The sequence below is a fragment of the Ascaphus truei genome, chromosome 15 (genome assembly GCF_040206685.1).
Source record: "Ascaphus truei isolate aAscTru1 chromosome 15, aAscTru1.hap1, whole genome shotgun sequence".
Taxonomy (NCBI): Eukaryota; Metazoa; Chordata; class Amphibia; order Anura; family Ascaphidae; genus Ascaphus; species Ascaphus truei.
In genome coordinates, this window is record NC_134497.1 from 6,056,307 (window position 1) to 6,066,145 (window position 9,839).

General features: G+C 44.8%; 1 long non-coding RNA gene across 2 annotated transcripts in view; it reads left to right on the forward strand.

Annotated features, from left to right (window-relative positions):
- Positions 1-333: 333 nt before the first annotated feature.
- The window catches only part of LOC142466967 (uncharacterized), a 34,174-nt gene continuing 24,668 nt past the window's right edge, over positions 334-9,839 (forward strand). For both annotated transcript variants that reach the window (XR_012788278.1, XR_012788279.1), the window contains exons 1-2: positions 334-448; positions 603-683. This is a non-coding gene — a long non-coding RNA (uncharacterized LOC142466967). The remainder of the gene's footprint in view (positions 449-602; positions 684-9,839) is intronic.

Here is a 9,839-nt window from a genome sequence, read left to right on the forward strand (position 1 = left end):
TTACAAGTCCAATAATGACCAAAAACTGCTACTTGTCGACAGGAATGACTAATATAAATGAACTCCGAGCGTTGGGTCCATGCAAAGTGTATTTCATTGAGAGCAGCTAATGAGGAAAATTCATTGTGAGAGAGACCTCCGAGGTCTTCCGCACAGGCCATTAATTACCAAGCAGGACGAAGCTCAAAAACCATGACCTGACTCGCTAATGAGTTTTTAGCAAATCTGCTCTCTTCGTTAGAGGTCACTTTTACAACCAGCCATGAATGAGTATCAATGACGTTTTAATTATAGGAACGATGTGGCAATAACCCAAAAAATGCGTCCAGATGGGAAAAGAGGACATCAAATTTCTCGACTCATCGTGGAACCTTGGGTTAGAAAACACCGATAGAGGAACTGATGCTTCCTCAAGCTATGTCTTGCCCACCTGTGTGGCGTTGAAGAGGTTAAAAAAAACTCAGATTTCTTTGATAGGCAACTTTAATTACTATGCAGCCGTAAAAGAACTTGATCTCGCAAACAGCAGCAGAGTTTTCAGAATGTTTCTGTGCCTGGCTCGCCTATCTTTGATTTTGTTCTCTCTCTCTGTTCCTTTTCAGAACTTAGCAGCTGCATCTCAAATTCCCCTCCATACATCTGATAAGAGAACGCTCCATCACAAATGCACGCGGCACTTTTAGGTAAGTCGCTGATCATGTATATTTGAAGCCGAAAATAAATAATGTACTACCGGCCCTCTGTACTCGGCAGAGAGCAGAATCTTAACTCTTTCATAGTCAGGCTGCCCGTAGGAGGTGTTCAGATTCCCACTAGACTTTGGTTGGGGAGAAGTTTGAGTTTTGCTGATCCTCTCTCTTTAATGGATGGACAAAGTTGCAGACACAACTTTAGGAGTTTGAAGAACAAAAGCTCAGGAAGAATATTAAAGTTATCCGTCTATGTAAACAAGTTCACTATTTACAAAGCCCCATAGCAAGGTAAATGGAAATCAGCCACATTTAAAAGCATGTAAGTAAGGGCTCTGCCTGCAAAGAGATTCTTTAGTTTATAGCTTAGCTACATACAGTATGAGCATACATTCTGTGCTGATTACAGGGAGGTTCATTAAACTGGGATAAAGACTATAGCAGCTTGATCCCACGTTAAGTGCCACCGACTTCATCAAGCCGTGTAGGAGCTTAGTAAATCCCGGACTTCGTTAGTAAGTCTGAAAATAAAATATATCTTTCATTGTCTAGCAGGATATATATCAACATCATCTTGAGCCCTTTTGGATCTGCAGCTGGATGAAGGTCTCACCAATGATCTTCCAGGTGTTGCGGTTACAACCTCTCTTCTTCCTGTTGCTCCAACACATTTTCTCATTTCTCATATATATGTTTAACCCTTGACACTCGGATTGCTTTAGGGCAATATTGTGCAGCCCCGTCTGGCTGCCAAAGAGTTAATGGTTGAATTGACACCTCCTTTGGATCCAAAAAGTGGTATTAATAATTGAGAGTCCCAAGCAGGATACATTAGGTACTTTGATGTTCTGCGTTGGCTTGAAAGAGTCAACAGACTAATTTTGATCAACATTTTCTGTGCATTTTTTTAAAAAATTTAATGCGTGGAACATGGAGAAAAATGTTTTCAATTTTTTTTAAAATTAATAATAATAATATTCACTGATTAAGATTGGGTTGTATAATAAACAGGCCGAAAGAGGGCAGGTTCATTCTTATAATACAAAGGATATAACACTGTTAAAAATTCAGTGCCGTCAGAAGCCAGTAGGGAGCTTATAAATAATTGGAATGACACAAGGTTTGCATTAGTGAAGCTGTGAGCAAGCTGTGCGTGACCTCCCTGTTTTCCACTTGTGATTTAACCTTGCGAGATCAGCCGTACAAAGCTCGGTACATGGCACTATCTGACAGGTTACCTTGGCACCGACCTTTCCGGACGGGAGACCACTTTGTTTTTGTTTCGATCCTCCAATCATTAATATGACCCAGAAGCCATGGAAGGAACTTATATTATTTCTAAGGTGAATCAGATTGGAAAAATTCTTGTGTCTCTAAATGTGCTGACCTCTCTGGCTCGGGGTCCGCAGAAGTCGGTTACCTCCGGCCTAATTCCGTACCATTATCAAAATAAATAGGGGACGTTGCGGTTAGCGCATGTACACAAAGCGAATGATATGTAAAAATAATGACTGTTAGCATAGGCGTGGCGTCTTGTTACGTTAGCACTACCTCGCTTTAACTACAGATAATATGGCGTTAGGCATATCTTACGTATTTGTGGCGTTACTTTTATTCAGATTCTGAAGGGGTGTTTAACTAACGTTAAAAAAGATTGAGGAGAGCGATATAACGCGTAAATAACGGTATGTTCGTTTAATAATACACCACTGTGCTGTTACTCCCATCCAGACCCTATGAAAGCGCTATTTCATGCTCTGGATGTGCGTTTCGCTATGATTTAACCAACGCGTTGTTAAATCCTTGCGTTAGCTGCAACGGGCCACTGTGGATATGCGTTGTGAGGGGGAAATGCTACTTTTGCATAAATACAGGCATACCCCGCTATACGGACCTTCACTTTACGGACCCTCGCGAGTAAGGACATATTTACAATATTGCGCCATTCCCCTGTGTGCGTACGCTCGCTTCACAAGTACGGACAATTCAGCCCTACGGACCGCCGTAGTTGTGTGACGCGCTGATTCCCCTCGCCCAATTGGAAAACGGCAGCTCGCGCATGCGCCTGTGAGTAGGACACAGGCAAGTTCTCAACAGCAATACCGGCTCCCTGCCTCTCCCCAAGTGAAAAAAGGTAGTGCTTCACTTTAAGTGCATTTTCGCTTTACGTACATGCTCTGGACCCATTGCGTACGTTAATGCGGGGTATGCCCGTATTAACATTGATGTCAGTAATAATTACCGCAATGCCCAGCACTTAATCAGCGGTGGATTGCAAAATACGCCGCCCCATGGGACTTACCTGTGTTGGCCGCCTCCTTTCTGCTCGCCCCCTCCGGCTCCTTTGGAATCCCAGCGTCAAAATGGACGTCACCAACGTGACATCGCACGGAGGCGCGTTGCCATGGAAACGCAGCATCAACTTGTCATTTGACGTCGCGACGCCCCGTTGCCATGGCAACGAGATGCCATGTGATGTCACGTTGGTGCCGTCCGCGGCGTCATTTGACCCGGGGATTCCAAAGGAGCGGGATAGTGGCCGCGAGGAGGCGGCAGGACACATGTAAGCGCCTTCCCAGTAGGTCCGATAGGCCCGAGAGTGCGGCAAATGCATATGCCGCCCCCAAATTTTGCCGCCCTAGGCACGGGCATAATGGAAAATCTCCCACTGCACTTAACACTACGTTATTGAACTTTGAAGATACGGTTAACATTTACAAAGGCTTTAACTTTAAGAGGTAATCCATGGGGTTTTTCTTTCTTCATTTTTTATTACAGGTTTGAAGCAGGGTGTCTCCGGAGCTGACCTCCATTATTTCAGGTTTGGGGAATCTCTACTTCCAGAGATACTTACCTCTTTAGGGGGCGCCGGTAGCCATATCAGGGTTCACAATATGGCTGCTTTTCCAAAGCTCCCACGCAACCCCCCCTCCCCCCGCCGGCCAATAGGAAGCCGTCATGTCATCCGGTGCGGCTTCCTATTGGCCCATGTGATGCGGGAGCTTTAAACTCCAGAAAACTGCAGGAGATACCGGCACATCCATTGGAAGTATTTCCAAAGGCAGGGGGGGTCCCCATAGCTGAAATGAACGGGGTTGAGATCCCGAGACCCCCTGCTTCAATCCTGTTAAAATAAAAATGGTGACAATGATCTAAAAGTCTGGTTGCCATGGTTGGCACAGACAGACATACCCGGGGTTGAGCGTAACACAATTTGGCAATGATAGTGATAGATGCGTTCTCCCCTAGGAGTGGGTGACTACAAAGACCCCAAAATATTCCATCTCTCACATCGGTCATGAGCTCGTACCCACGTATTGCTGCTGACAGTTGGAATAATCTACTTGACTCAGTGGTACCAAAATCTATTAATAGATATCATCCCTCCCCATCCCCTTTCCCAACCCCTAATCCTCCTTCTGCTACCCCACCCCCCCCCTCTTTTTTTCTCTCTCCCCCGTTATCCCCAATCCCGGTTTTACCCCGTTCTCCACGGCTCTGTAGGGCGCGAAAAGTCGTGGAACCCCCGATTTATACAGTACAATATGTCCTAATGATTGTGTTTAATTTATTGTGATACACAAAACAACTATGCAATGTATGTCTTATTGTATTTCATGCACAATTATTTCAATAAAATACAAGTTATAAAAAATAAAAAATAAATAAAATAAAAAACGGCATGGATTGTTCCTTTAAGTTAGCACCTCGGTAGGTCCATAACAGAGCTCTGGGGTCAGGGTACAGGAGTCAGTGATTGGCAGGCTACATCATCTACTGTTTTGGTGGTGTAATGAGAAGGGTGTGTGATACCAAGAAGCAAAACAAAGCCAAAACTTAGAAGAAGGGGTTTCTCTCAATACAAGGTACTGTGCATGGAAACCGTGCCTTTATAATTTAGTGGGAAGTTATTGCCGTAAAAAACCCAGAATGTATTTCAATACTTATTTAAACTAATAATAATAATTATAGCATGTTCTTGTATAGCGCTGCTAGTGTTACGAAGCGTTTTACAGAGACATTTTGCAAGCACAGGTCCCTGCCCCGTGGAGCTTACAATCTATGTTTTTGGTGCCTGAGGCACAGGGAGATAAAGTGACTTGCCCAAGGTCACAAGGAGCTGACACCGGGAACTGAACCAGGTTCCCCTGCTCCACACTCAGTGCCAGTCAGTGTCTTTACTCACTGAGCCGCTCCTTCTCCCAGGTTCCCCTGCTCCACACTCAGTGCCAGTCAGTGTCTTTACCCACTGAGCTGCTCCTTATCCCTGAAGTTTCCCTTTAAAATTTAATGCACTCGTACTCCTGCAGAAGCCTAAATTACAATAAACTGCAGGTACCTGTGATCTGACTTAGTCTACGGTCTCGACAAGCTAATAATTGCATTGAGAAGTTAAAAGCAGAGCGCTGCTGCTGGCTTCGGAACATTTCACATAAAGACGCTCTTTTAACTTGTTTGTTCTGTCTGCACAAGTCGGGATTTCCTTTGACCTGAACGTCCTTTAATCTGCCTTTTTTGATGAAATTTCTCCAAAAAAAAACCATCTTCCCTTTGCCCAGAACATCGCTGAGTGTTCCACTACAGAGGCAAAGATTTTCCAGCATTGATTTCCTGTCAATTCCAGTATCCTTCTTATCAAAATGAATCCTGGCCGGAAGATATTGGTGCCATGGAGTTAGGCCGTTGCAAAAGGTTAAAAGTCTGGAATTCTGGACCCCTGACCTTCTACAGAGGGTCGTTTTGGCAAAGGCCAGCAAATGATGCAGTGGCTAAATTAACAAATGTGAAAATGCCATATGCGAGTATGAAGAACTGCTCTATAAAGGAGTACAGAGGGGCTCAGCTCCAGCCCTGAAGACCCCCCAGCAGGTCAGTTTTTAAGGATATCTCCGTTTCAGCACAGGTGGCTCAATGAGTGGCTCAGTAAAAAGACTGAGTGATTGAGCCACCTGTGCTGAATCAGAGACTGATTGAGACATCTATGCTGAAGCAGGGATATCCTTAAAACCTGACCAGTTGTGGGGGGGGGGGGGCGGGAGGGGTAGGGGCAGATGAGGACTGGCGTTGAAGGCCACTGTTTGAGATAAAGCCCTAATTCCCTGTGACGTCTTTTAATGTTAATTTACCTCCTCATGTCTCACCTAAACTAGTCATCTGTTTAGTTATTACTCCTTTAGTTTACATAATAATAATGCACGGAGCCTACTGCACTAAGGCACGGGTGTCAACGCCCCCTGCGCTGCAGACCCATTTATTTGAATGCATCCATACTTCTTGCCTCCCCCAGTTGGTTTAGCATAGACGTTGTAGGTAGTACTTACCCATTACCTGGCTGAGGTCTCACACCAGGTAATCGTGGAGGGGACCTCACATGAGGCTACGGCATCGTCTTCGGGGACCACGGCTGCGCACGTGACAGCATGAGTAACCCACACAACACACAGCCCTCTATGGGGCAGGCCCCAGTCAGTGTGTGTGCACACAGCGCGATGTGCGACCGCCTTGACTAAAATACAAGATTTTTGTCTTTTGGCGTGGCGGCCAAGCTTTGGCCACGTCACGCTGGCAGTTCAGCCAATGAGGGCAAACCAGCCACGTGACGTCATGGCCGCGCCCCTACCACACCTCCCCATCACGAGTTGCCTGTAGTCCATCAGATAGCTCTGATGCAGGGAACGAGCGCTGCCAGGCACCCCGTCACTCGCGCAATGATCGCACTGGCGCCATAGCCATAGGCTGCAGTTTTAATTTAACTAGTTTCTTCAGTTGTATATTCATTTTGGCGCGGCCTCATATAACCTACAGGTTGTTGTTTCCATAATGTCATGTTTGGTGTCTTTATTGAGGTTTATGATTGTTGGGGGTGCAGGGGTGCAGGGGTGCAGGGGGTGCTTGGGGCCCTCCTTGGCTATGTCATATTTATAGTCTATTCAACACTATTTAATAATAGTTATAGGGAATTCAGGCAGCAACCTCTATCAAAAGGAGAGAAAGAATCAGCAACACTAATGTGGGTAACATATCCCAGGTCACTGTGTGTTGTAGACTGGAAGGAAACAGAACAGGTTGAGCCTGGTCCACCCTTGGTCCTTATCTTGGGTCAGAGATAAAGGCCCTTACTCTGTAAAGTGGGAATAAGTACAGATAACGTGCTAACACATGACTGCCCCATTGACTTTAATCTGTGCTTATCACACTTTACAGAATAGGCCCCAAAGACTGGTGAGGCACTATCTGAGCAAATAACTCTATCTTCCACTGCACTGAAGAGTCTGGATAAGAGTCTGGATAAGAGTCCGGCGCTGAAAAGCATACTACGCATAGCACCACTTAGTATATATCAGTCGAGGGGGTAATTCTATACATGCCAAAGTGGCTGTTCAGGTCGTTCTCCGGTTAAAATTCCACTAAGACTTCAATGGAGATCTCCGTCCGAAAAATGGTCCGAACGCCCGCTTCAGCGTACACCGAAAAATTCCCCGAGTCTTATCAGGAATGTTATGGCTGAGTTAATATTAACTGTTGCCAGACCATAAGTTTCAGTCTCTTCAAAGAAGCAGGTTGCGTTGTGAAGGAGCAAAAGAACAAAGCATCGTGCTATGATCAATAACCTCCACCGCCCAGCAATAATTGTATAGCTACTGTATCTCGCAGTGACACAACTGTGTTCTATCGTGTCGCTTAATCCGTGCTCAGCCTTAACTAAAACAAATGGTCCAATTGTCTCGCAATTAGAAACACTTGAACTTGCATATTTCAGAAGCCATTTGGCACATGTGTGTACAGTCCGATGTGTCACACACAGCACTTCCTTCCCTTCACATGGAAAGCTATTCAAACAAGTCATTTACTGGTAGAAGTAAACTATGAATTTAATTTATACGTTCATTAATTATACAATTAAGCGGAATACTAATTGACTGTAGAATTATAGCTGAATGGAACGCTGGAGAGGAGTAATTAGTTCTAGTGGGTTTTTTTTATTTGTATTTTATTGTGTGCATAATTTTTGGTGCTGTTGCGCTGCCCAATTGTCTTTTGTTTTTCCTCCTTGGTGGATAAATCATTTTTTCACAGTGATGTCAGGTCCTCCCAGAGAGAACGGCTGGATGATTCTGGCCTTGTTTAAGTGGGTAATCACTTTTGAGAAAGATATCAGATCACAGTAATTAATAAGCACCATAAACTCCCGTGCCACCCTATATTTTCCAATAAATAATTGGCTCATGCCTTAGCAACGCTAGCGGAGTAGGTAGATATTGAGGTTTATGGTACTTGGTTATGAAAGTATCTTCAGGCTGAGGAATCCAAAGGGACCAAAAAGCTGTCCTTAAGTGGGTTGCCGACTTTGTGCTGCATTCGCTTCGTCTTGCTTCTCCAAGCTGCCTAAGGCAGTGTCCATGGGGGGGTTGCATGCGCACGACCGTCTGCGTGGCTTCACGCACGCCTCTAGCTGGAGCGATTTATGCTATGGACACGACGAGGGGGCGTGTTGCGGGCGTGGCCGTGACATCACAGAGCTGGTTCGCCCTCATTGGGCAAACCGCTCGTGTGACCCCAGCCATCACGCGACAGTAACAAATATATTAGTTTCCTCGCGCATCGCGAGTGCCGGCGCTTTTCATCGCGGTCGTGCGCTCTAAGGACAGCCTCATAGGGGCACTGTATTTTGATCGCGCCACGCGCGCAGTCGCAATACCCATGCATGCGGCTTAAAGTGGCAAGCTGAAGTATTAAAACATTTGTTGTCAGAGAAGTTTGCAGTGCATTGTTTTGTACGTAGCTTTGCGGCGTGTTGTATGCGCCCATCTAATACAAAATGACAGCAAAAAGTTTGCGCCTGCATCCCCGACCCACAAACGCTTAAACAAAGCCGGATTTGTACCCAGACTTAGAGGCTGTAGCAGGGCACATGTCTAGGCTTAAACCAGTAAGTCGTTATAGAATTGTATGGATGATCAGAAGATTTAATCAGAGATATTTACATGCGCCCATACACATCTCTAGATGATACTTGTGTAGGCCTCAATGTCCATTTGTTAATTACATCTAAGCCAGTCCTCCAGGGGCCACCAACAGGTCAGGTTTTCACGATATCCCTGCTTCAGTACGGGTGGCTCAATCAGTGGCTCAGTCGTTGGCTGCACCACCTGTGCTGAAGCAGGGATATCCAGAAAACCTGACCTGTTGGCTGCCCTTTAGGACTGGAGTTGGCCGCCCCTTATCTACGCTCTTATTTTCCCATTAATCTCTCCTCTGCAACGCCCTGCAGAGTAATACGTTGCAGGCCTCTGTGGCAGCGAAGGTGTAAAAAGGTACCATTCCACTTACTCAGGGAGAAAAAGGGGAAAATGAGATTCAATGTTTCATACACTTAATACTGATTTATGCATACAATACCAACTGTTCAGCTTGTTTTAACCAAGGTTAATAAAGTTAAAGATTAATATATATATATATATATATATATATATATATATATATATATATATATATATATATATTTGAGGTTGTAATAAGCAGAAAACAGCAAAGAGATTACCAGGTCACGTTAATGAAACTAGAAGCTTATATTTCTAAACGCCCATATAGCTACAAAACTATGAATGCGCCCCTTTGGGGCCAAAGGAATGTATTGGAGAAAACTTACGACAGAAGGACTCCAAGACGCTGCCACAAAGACTTGCATTAAAAACACAGTTCTCTGACGTCTTCCGTGCATCCAAAGAGCTCAGGAAGGTGTTGAAGAATTTGCAGCAGGGAACTGAAGCAGCGTGGGGGGAATAGGGCTGATGTCAACGTGATGTTTCCTTCCTGCTAATGCCATCTGCATGAAGGAAATGCCATGTCAAAGAATTTCAACACAGTGGGACCAAAGACGAAGAGAGAATGGGTCCACCATCTGCACACAGGCAGAGATAAAGTGCCCAAGAATAGCTTTCGTAAGCAGAATCGAGTGGCACGGTGCCCAGTGAAGAATGCAAACCCTGCAGCACACAGAATTGTAATCAAAGGATATTCACTGCGCTATAAAACCACCGTAATAATCTCCAATGTATAAATGGACTAACCTTTGACATATATATTTAAGTAATATGATCTTCCTTTAAAAGTGATTTGACCTGATAAAAATACACCGTATAATGTCAT